A 9,295-nucleotide genomic window follows, 5' to 3' on the forward strand; every position below is an offset into this window, starting at 1 on the left:
GGGGAGAGGTCCAGGGAAGCAGCCGCACCGTGGGCTTCCCCCCGGCACGTTGCCTGCCCCCCGGGGGTGGGGGCCGTAGCGACACGTGGCAGGTGCTGGTCGTGGGAATCGCTCACAGTCGCACATTTGGGACAGTTCAGAGCCAGGGCTGACCCTTCCTGCTGGCACTGCCCTGCCCGGGACCAGCCGGCTGGCGGCCTGGCACTCAGGGCATCCTGCTGCCCCAGCCGCGTCCCTGAGCTGACGGGCTGGCTGAGCTTTTGAGAGACAGAGCGCCCCTCAGCGCCTGCAGGGGAAGCGACGGGGGCTGGTCTGCAGTGGGGGTGACCAGAGCGGGGTGCGCTCTCTCTCCAGAGGGCAGGGGAGATACTGGCAGGGAAAACAATTCCGAAGTGGCTGGTGCTGAGATTAGTGCATTAATTCTGTCTCTCTCCAGAGCCAGGTGCTGGCTCTTTTGGGATGCACCCCACTGCAGGCAGGGAGCAGAGAACAGCTCCAAGAAGGGGGCAGGACCAAGGTGGACTTCACTCACACAGAACCAGGCACATGCCCCCTCCTAAGGCCTTGCTGAGCAAATCCCAGCCACTAACCCCAGGCATGCAGCCCCCAGAGATTTAACAACATCACAGCATCATGCCCCCTGGCCTGGCATGACACACTGTCCCAATGTAAAGCAGCTGTGGGGAACTGGGAACGTTGATTCATTCCTGTGACAAAATGTGTGACTCGGTTTTCCCTCTTACCTTGTATTGTTAGCCTCTGCTTGCAAAGGGGGGACGGGATGGGGAGACACGTACCTAGGAGCTGGCAGCCCATGAGCGGAGCTATAGAATCGTGAGATATTCAGAGATGTATAGTATTAACTCTGTAAAAGTTACATGTATCTGTATAGGCTAGGGGTTGTTTTCAACTCCCTGGGGGGTTACAAGATTTTCCTGAAGGAATGAAAGTCCCTGGGGTGAGGGGAAGTGAGGGGAGAGGGGGGGAGGGTAATCAATGCAAATCTTTAGGGTGGTAATCGATCTGGAGAAGCCTTATCCCCCGCCAGGGGAAACAGCATCTCCTGGTTTAACCCAGCTCAAGAGACTGACAAGAAAGGCAACCGGTGCAAACTGACCTAGCGAAGGACGTCACTCTCACCTGATACAGCAACCGGCATGACGCTGTGACCAGGCCCTGTGGACACTGGAACCTGCCAAGGTCTCCCTGGGGAAGAGGGCTGCCTGCCTGGTAAGCTGCTTACCGTTTTTAACATATGTTTTCTCTGTAATGATTTTGTTCTGAATAAACAGTACTTTGCTCTATGACGGTTGGCTGGTCACTGGGGTCAGAGGTGGAGATACCTGAAGAACCGCGAGACATGAATTGTTATTATTTTGGATCCCGAGCAGCACGCTCAGAGAGTGATAGACAGGGTCCCTGCCCCGGGACTCACAATTCAACAGACATGCATGCATGCGAGGGAGAGGGACAGGGCTGCAACAGACATGCAGCAACCAAGCCAGGCTAGGAACCATGAGTCTGCAGAGGGTTTGAGTGTGTGGCTGGTCTGTGCTCCGGGGTCCGCTGGAAGCAATGCCCGTAAGGAGGAGAGGGTGCCGGGGGCGGGCAGGGTCTCATGGGGCAGGTCCAAGGGGGCTGGGGCAGAGCAGAGTGTGTGTCTGGCATGGAGGTGAGGGGGGCTGGGTGTTCAGGCCTGCCCTGGTTCCCTCCCACGTTCCAGGCAGGATCGTGTCGTATGCGTGTAGATCAGGAGCTCCCGCTGCTCTGTTAGCACTGCAGGGCGCCGGGCCTGCCCACGACATGCCCTGTGCTCAACACACCCTAGCCTGGTTTGCTGCAAAGTGATCTGGAAACAGGGCTGGACCCTCCCAGCCCGCAGCAGGGGAGCAGTACTAGTCCCACTGAGCAAGGGAGCAAGGTCAGAGCCAGGAGTGCCGGGTGCACCGGAGATCCTGGGGCCAGGACCCTGCTCAGAGCGGCCCTCTCCTGACCGTGGAGTTTGCCGGGCCCTAAAGGAGCTGACAGTGAAGGAAAGTTACAAAAGACGAGTCAGGTCAGCTGCTTTCGCTGGGCTCTGCCGAGGCTCAGCAGGCCCCGGAGCAGGCAGGCAAGAGGAGGTGCGGAGAGACCAACTGGAGGAGAGTGGGAAGCCTTGTGAATGCACCGGGCTGCAAGTTCAATGCCTAAATTCTCCCGCTGCGTAGAGATGAAAAGGGGCTGAGGAGGGGGCAGCTGCCGGGGCCTAGCGCAGAGCTTCAGATGAAGTCTTGGGGCACCCAGTGGCGCAGGATAGCGTCAACCTGGGTAAACTGGGTTCACCCACTTCTCGTTTGGGAAATAGGGAGTTCACTTTGTTACTTTATCCACCTCTTTTCTCTACCTCTGGGGGTGTCCAACACAAACGCAGCAAGTAGGTGTGTGTGCCTTAGTGAGTGTGAGTGGGGGGAGTGTGCATGTCCGATTGTGCAAGTTGCCACAGGAGACCCCCCTCGCGCAGCACAAGCAGCTCTGGAGCTGGAAGGAAAAGGAATATTGTCAAGTGACACAGCAGAGCGGCCGAAACCAGATGGAACCAGCAAACTTCCCCCTGCCAGGAGGTGGTGCGGGGGGGCACCTGCTGCTTGGTGGTTGTAGTAAGAAGAGGGCCCGAGACATAAGGCCTTGTATTGGAGGCCTGGTATGAGGCCTGAGGCCTGAACTAAAGTCCTGGTCAAAACTTGCTAATATAAAGCAAAGTTAAGTTGTGAGCAAGAGGCAGGCCCTGCTCACGGAATTTGGCAAGAACAGGGTTGATATTGTAAAAACACATATTGCTAAGAGGTGCTAGGCAAAAACACTCACGCAAGCACGTTCCAGAAGGTGGTACCAGGACACCCTGATAAATACATCCCCCCAAAATAACAAAAACATGCTGGCCCATCTTAAGGATCAGGTCAGGATGAGAGCATGATAAATAGAGATGTTTTGATCGAATCTACAGGTACAAGGCAGTGGGTGGCGCCCTGATAGGTCAAGGATGATATGTCACTTGTTTGTATTGCTGTGTAAAGATGTACCTCAGAGCGTGTGTCTTTGTCTGGCTAGTGGAAAGTCCCACCACTGACTGAGCCGGTCCATTGTCACGAGCTCAGTTAGTTGTTAGTGGACCTGTAACCATTGAGCCGGGTCACTAGCACCCTGCTTCGTCAGCAATAAACCTGACCAAGAGCCTTCGCAACGAGCCAAGTCTGTACATTTATTGGGTGGTTCACTCCAAATTCCCATTTTACATCGACGGTGGTGGGCCACAGGGGCTAATGGGGCTTTGGCTGGACTGTGACTCTCCCCTCAGTGCCTGGCTTCACATCAGAGCGTCCCTCCGCGGGGTTTGGGTTGGAATCCCCTGGGACCCAAGCAGAGTTCCACATGGGATTTTCAATGTGTCCTGCCCAGCAGGTGCACAGAGCCCGGGCCGGGCAGCATTCCCTGCAGATGCAGAGATGAGGGAGCTCTGGGCCCGTGGGGAGCTGAGCAGCGCCCCCAGATGATGGGCTGTCCTCATGACTGGGGATTTAGGTCTGACTGGTGCAGACAGGAAGCTCTTCCCTCTGCCTGCCAACATCCCCCCAGTCTGCTTGGGGTTAACTTCAGCGGCTTCTTTTTGGCCACACACTGGTCTCAGCCAGGCAGCGGGTAGGTGCAGCCTGGGAGTGACACAGACCTGGCGCCATCTGCACCGTGCTGGCAGCTAAGCCCCTTTCTCCGGGAGGCTGCACATAAATACTGACTAAGGCAGGGAGAGAACAGAGCCGGGGTGCACAGGGAGTAATCTAGATTCCTGGGTGGTGGCTCTGTCTCCCTCAGTACCTGCTGTAGGGCCAGGTGGCCAGGTGAGCAGAAGGTGGATGCTGTGGTCCTGGCTCTGTGCATGGCACCTGCTTCCTGCATCCCGAGAAGCCATCTCTTGGAGGCAGTTGACCTTTTCGGGGAAGAAGGCTGGACGTTCCTCTTGGTGAGATGCAATGTGGACTGCCAGGCACATGCAGCCTGGGAAGTGGCTCTCCATCTACACAGCTGGAATGGGGCCTGGGTGCAGCTCACCCCCTACCAGGCTGCTTGCGGACAGGATGCATCTGAATTGCAGTGTTTATTTTTACCCAAGTCAGCAGCGTTTTCACATGTCACAGCAAGTTCCTCAAAAACATGTTGACAGAAAACGTGTGTAAGCAAGAGAAATGCTGCTTATTTGCATCAAATTACAAAGTAATTCTGTGAAATTGATACAGGGCATTTATGGTAACATCTGTAAACAGCGCGGCTCCCTGCTCCAGACTGAGAGCAGGCGATGAGGAGGCTTGATGGGACTCACAGATGGAGAGCTCCACCACCTAGGCTGGGGACAGCTCCTGTAGCTCTGAATCTCCTGGAGGACCATTTACTTTGGCAGGGAGTCCCACTGGCTGCAATGGGGACACAGCATTGCCACACTCTGGCCTGGAATCCTGCCTCTAGCATCAGAGGCTTCAGAGGAAGGAGCAAAAAACCACTTATGGGCATTTAATGAAAGGACCTGTCCCCAGGGGAAGTCTCTTTCCAACCCCTCAGCTAGTGCCTGGCCCAGGGTCTGCAGCAGGACGCTGTGGAATCATTGTCACTAGAGCTGGTAGCAACCTGAGAAACGAGTGTCGTGCAAGACTTCAACATTCTGATGGTGCTTTTGTTTTGGTCCCATTTTGGTTTGTTTAATTTGGGGTTTTTTTGCATTTTCTTTTGGGGAGGCAGGATTTTTATCAAAAACATTGACCTGGTTCCTGACTTTTGGTTTTGATAAAACTTTTGGACTTTTTAAAATACAGCACAATGTGTGTTGTGCGAAATGACAGGTTGTGACACTGTCAACAAGTTTTCACGAAAAATTTCTTATTGACGAAAAAACTTTTCTTTAGAAAAATGTCAAGTCGTTGTACTCCTACAATATACAGCTGCCTCCTCATCACTGTGACTGGCGAGGTTCCCACTGTGCAGAGAAGTTCCCAGGCACGAGCTATGTCACGATGGAGCATGTTTGTCAGTCATGTTAGGGTAAAATACATCCCAGGGATGTTAGAATTGTCCCAAACCAAGTGTTATAAACCCAGGAAATTCACAATGTAGGTGACACATAAAAGAAATTCAGACAAACTAAGCTACGGCAGTGAGCAGTGAGGGTGTCCTGATTTACCTGTGCCCTATGGTGCTGCCAAGCAATGCCCAGAGGGATTTCAGTTGTTTCTGGTCACAGACTAGATACAAACTGAGTTTTAAAGACACATTAGAGATTTATTCCCCGCTCCCCACAACTGTCACCCCTTCATCGAGTGAACCTGGCCTGTGTCGGTACGTTCCCCACCATGGGTGCGATGGGAGCACTGTGTGCTCTGACTCTCCAAAGCTCCTAACAGAAGATGTGGTTCTCAGGGTAGTAGAACAAAATCCTGCACAGTGCTGAGCTCCCTCTGCCCTCAGTGACGTCTGCGGGAGCTGAATGCACCCAGCACCTTGGAGGGCCGGCATGGGGATATTCAGTGTGACCCAAACGTCACCGAGCACGGCTCGCCCCTCTCACTGAACTCACCATAGGGCTGAAATAACCCTCCCTGAGCCATGTTTCTCTCCAACCTCAGTGACTTAGGGTCTCTGCTCACTCCCACAGCACACACTCCAGTGACTGAATAGTCTGGAAATGTTAAGAAAGATGAAAAGTATGAAATGAATGCTCTTTCCGGAACGTTCTCCAGGCCTGGGCCCTTTGGGCAGCATTCCCATCGAGGGTTGTTACTGTGACAGACTGGGGAATACGTCTGGGTCACTTGATGGATTCTCTTGGGCTGTGGGCAATAGTATGTGTGACTGGACGCTCCGCCTGGCCCGGACCCTCCATTTGTAGCAGGAACAGACTCTGCCGGGAAGCTGAAACAGTCTTACCCTGGCGGGACAAGGGGGGTGCTACCGCGCAGTCGCGTGGGCCCTGTCGACAGTCCAGCTGCCACAGCGACACAGCGAGAGGCTTCCTACTTAGGGTAGCCAGGTGTCCAGTTTTCAACTGGAAAGCCCGGTCAGAAAGGGGACTGGGCAGCATCCGGTCAGATGCCCTGACCGGACACCAAAAGTCCAGTTACTGTGGGCCCGGGAGGTGCCAGGCCATCAACCTGCGCCAGACCCTGCTCAGCCGGGGCTGCCTCCGACCAGCGGGACTCCACATCAGGCCGCAGCTCCTGTCCCAGCCCCAGAGCAGAGGGAGCCCAGCTGGGGGAGGGAGGCGGAGAGGACTGAGCAATGGGGAAGGGGGAGGAGGGAGCAGGGCAAGGCCTCAGGGGAAGAGGTGGTGGCGGGGGTCAGAGGTGGATCAGGTTTTCAAAAATTAGAAAGTTGGCAATCCTATGAATCCTACTCTGGCAGGAGGGCTTTATCCGCCACTACAGTTAACCCCCCTCTCCAAGAGGCAGAAGAATTCTTCTGTGGACCTTGCTCTGTCTACACACAGCCCTGAGCGATGTAGCGAGGTTGATCTAATATTTAAGTGCAGACCAGGCCTGAACCTTACTTTGCTTCATAGCTCCATCTGTAAAGCAGGGACAACATTCCTCGCCTCTCAGAGGCGATTCGTTAATTAATTATTCATGAGGTGCTTTGAGATCCCTGGATTCAATAAGGCATGAAAGATGAAGAAGCTGGTGGATTAAATACAGCCCTCGCCCCCGGGCCTGCAGCAGTCCAACATGGCAACATCTATAAACACAAGAAGTCAGGAACTGCCAACGTTAAGGTTCTTGTAGTAACATTAACTCACGCACATCCCACCCACTGCATATCAGTTACATTTATCAGGCTAGCCAGCCAGCAGAAGTATTAATATGCAGGCCGCATGGGCCTTTTATTTCCGTGGTGCAGCGCATCGCTCACCCCTTGGGGGCTGCAGCTGTTTGGCTGCCGACGTTTTTACTCAAGGCTGGGTGAGCAGTACACCGGAGCCGGCAACACATTAGGGCAGCAGCTGCAGAAGTCGAGACATAGTGGTCGTCCCCCCCCCCGGCTCTGAGTGCTCCGGCCCCGATCCAGCAATGCACTTAAGTAAAGTGTTTGACTTTAAGCCTGTGGGTCCTTCCAGTCAGTGGTAATAGCTCTTGCAACTGTAGGACCGTAAGTACCTTCCTGCTAAGAGCACAATATCCACCGCCATTGCTGTGGTCTTGGGATGGCTTCCCTTCCACTATATCTACTCCTGAGGAGCATGCTCTCTCTCTGGCACGTCTGTATTAGCTAGTTTGTTTACTTGACTACTAGCTGCATCAAGAGCACTGGATGGTATAACAACATTTACATCAAATACCTGTTGCTAAAACAATCACGAACCAGGGGCCGAAGCAGGACTGTGCCCATGGACCCTAAAGAAGAAAACAGAACCACCCCAACCCCTTCCTGCCCCATCGTCCCACTTCCCCCCCCAGACCCTCATCCCCCATCACTGCTGACACACCTCCGTCCCCCTTCTTCCCCAGAAGCCTGGGGAAACAGGTGAAGGAGGCAGCTGCTATTAGCGACTGGTTGCCCCAACCACAGCCTCAATCAAAACATGTGGGTGGAATTTTCAGTCCCACAGGTAACCCAGTTACTGCCTGCTCCCCAGGAGAGACGGGCGCCCCCAAAACCTGCACAGTGCGGGACTCAGTGGGGACACTGTCACTGAAGCAGGGATGGGTTTTAAATACACTTACAGGGCGTCCCAGGGTTTTACGCCATGGCATTTAGCATCCTGACTAATATCTTGGTAACCCTGGCCTCTTAGGTGACTGCTTATCTCCATGCTAGGTAATAGCTTTATTCAAAGGGAGAGTAGCACAGGCCTAGCGAAATGTCACCTGTTTTCCAGGTGGTTATGACTATTTCATATCTTGCAGCAAACAGAGTTGAAAACCATATGTGAAATAATGAATAAAGCAGAAGCTTATGCTGTGAGGTCCCTGGCACGTCTTGAAGCAATTAAAATATCAGTTCCAAACTTCCGTGCATGTAAACCACCGTCCTTCCTCTTTTACCTTTGTGGAAGAAGACAATGGCTGTGATTTGGCTGGGAACCAGAACAAATATTTATCTCTAGCCAGAAACAAAGAATGCAGCAGCCGCAGCTAACAGCAACCTGAACTGAATACGTTGTGATTTACTTACATCTGTGGGTGATTTTGGTTCCTTTTTACAGCACCTTGAAAAAAACCACCATTCTTTTAGCCTTGGTCACTTTACAAAAGAAAAGCCACTGGATCATTCAGCCTAATAAGCAATGCTCCCTGATTGTCTAGCTTATAGAGCAGGCTGTTTATTAACTAGTTAAAAGCCCATTTAAATGAAAACCCACCTTCTATCATTCTAGCACGGGGGTTCTCAAACTGGGGGTCAGGACCCCTCGGGGGGTCGTGAGGTTATTACATGGGGGGTGTTACGAGCTGTCAACCCCCACCCCAAACCCCGCTTTTCCTCCAGCATTTATAATGATATTAAATATATAAAAAAGTGTTTTTAATTTATGGGGGGGGGGTCGCACTCAGAGGCTTGCTGTGTGAAAGGGGTCACCAGTAAAAAAAGTTTGAGAGCCATTGTCCTAGCAAATATTGTTGGCTGCTTGATCATATAGGTTTCCTGTGGTGGAGAATCATGTATAGGATGAAGTGAGGTTGTCTAGGATGATGGGGGACTCCCTAGTATATTAAGAAGAAAATTCCTGTTGGTTATTTCAGCGCTAACAATGTGTTTGTCCAAACTGTTGTTAACTAGATGGCAGCTGTCGAGACGGCACCTGCAGCCCCTCCTATCGCTATTCCCTGCATTGCAAGCGTGCCTCAAGGCTGCAGCTGAGATCGAAGCCCCATTGGACAGGGTCTCCCCCCAGAAAGCTACAGTCTCAGTACCAAAAGGAGGTGTCATTGCACGCATGTTACAGCTGGGAAGTGAGGCACTGTGAGACTTGCCCAAGGGCCCCCAGGCTGTCAGTGGTGGAGCTGAGCACACAGCCCAGTGCCCTAACCACCAGCCCATCCTCTCCACCTCTGCAGAGGTTGATCTGGAGGCCTCAAGGGAACAGCCAGGGCCTGTGGAATGGGCAGAGTTTTCACTTTCTGTTCAGAGCTCGGCACCCTAGCTGGGCAGAGCTCTGCTCTGTTCCAGCTGGAGGCTTCCCAGGGCCGGATGGATTCTGCCGTTCTCCCTCACGCTCTCTGAATGCTGTGTGTGCCAGGGCCCCGGAGCTAGCGTCTGGGGGCAGGGGGACTTCAGAGCACCC

The sequence above is a fragment of the Lepidochelys kempii genome, chromosome 15 (genome assembly GCF_965140285.1).
Source record: "Lepidochelys kempii isolate rLepKem1 chromosome 15, rLepKem1.hap1, whole genome shotgun sequence".
Taxonomy (NCBI): domain Eukaryota; kingdom Metazoa; phylum Chordata; order Testudines; family Cheloniidae; genus Lepidochelys; species Lepidochelys kempii.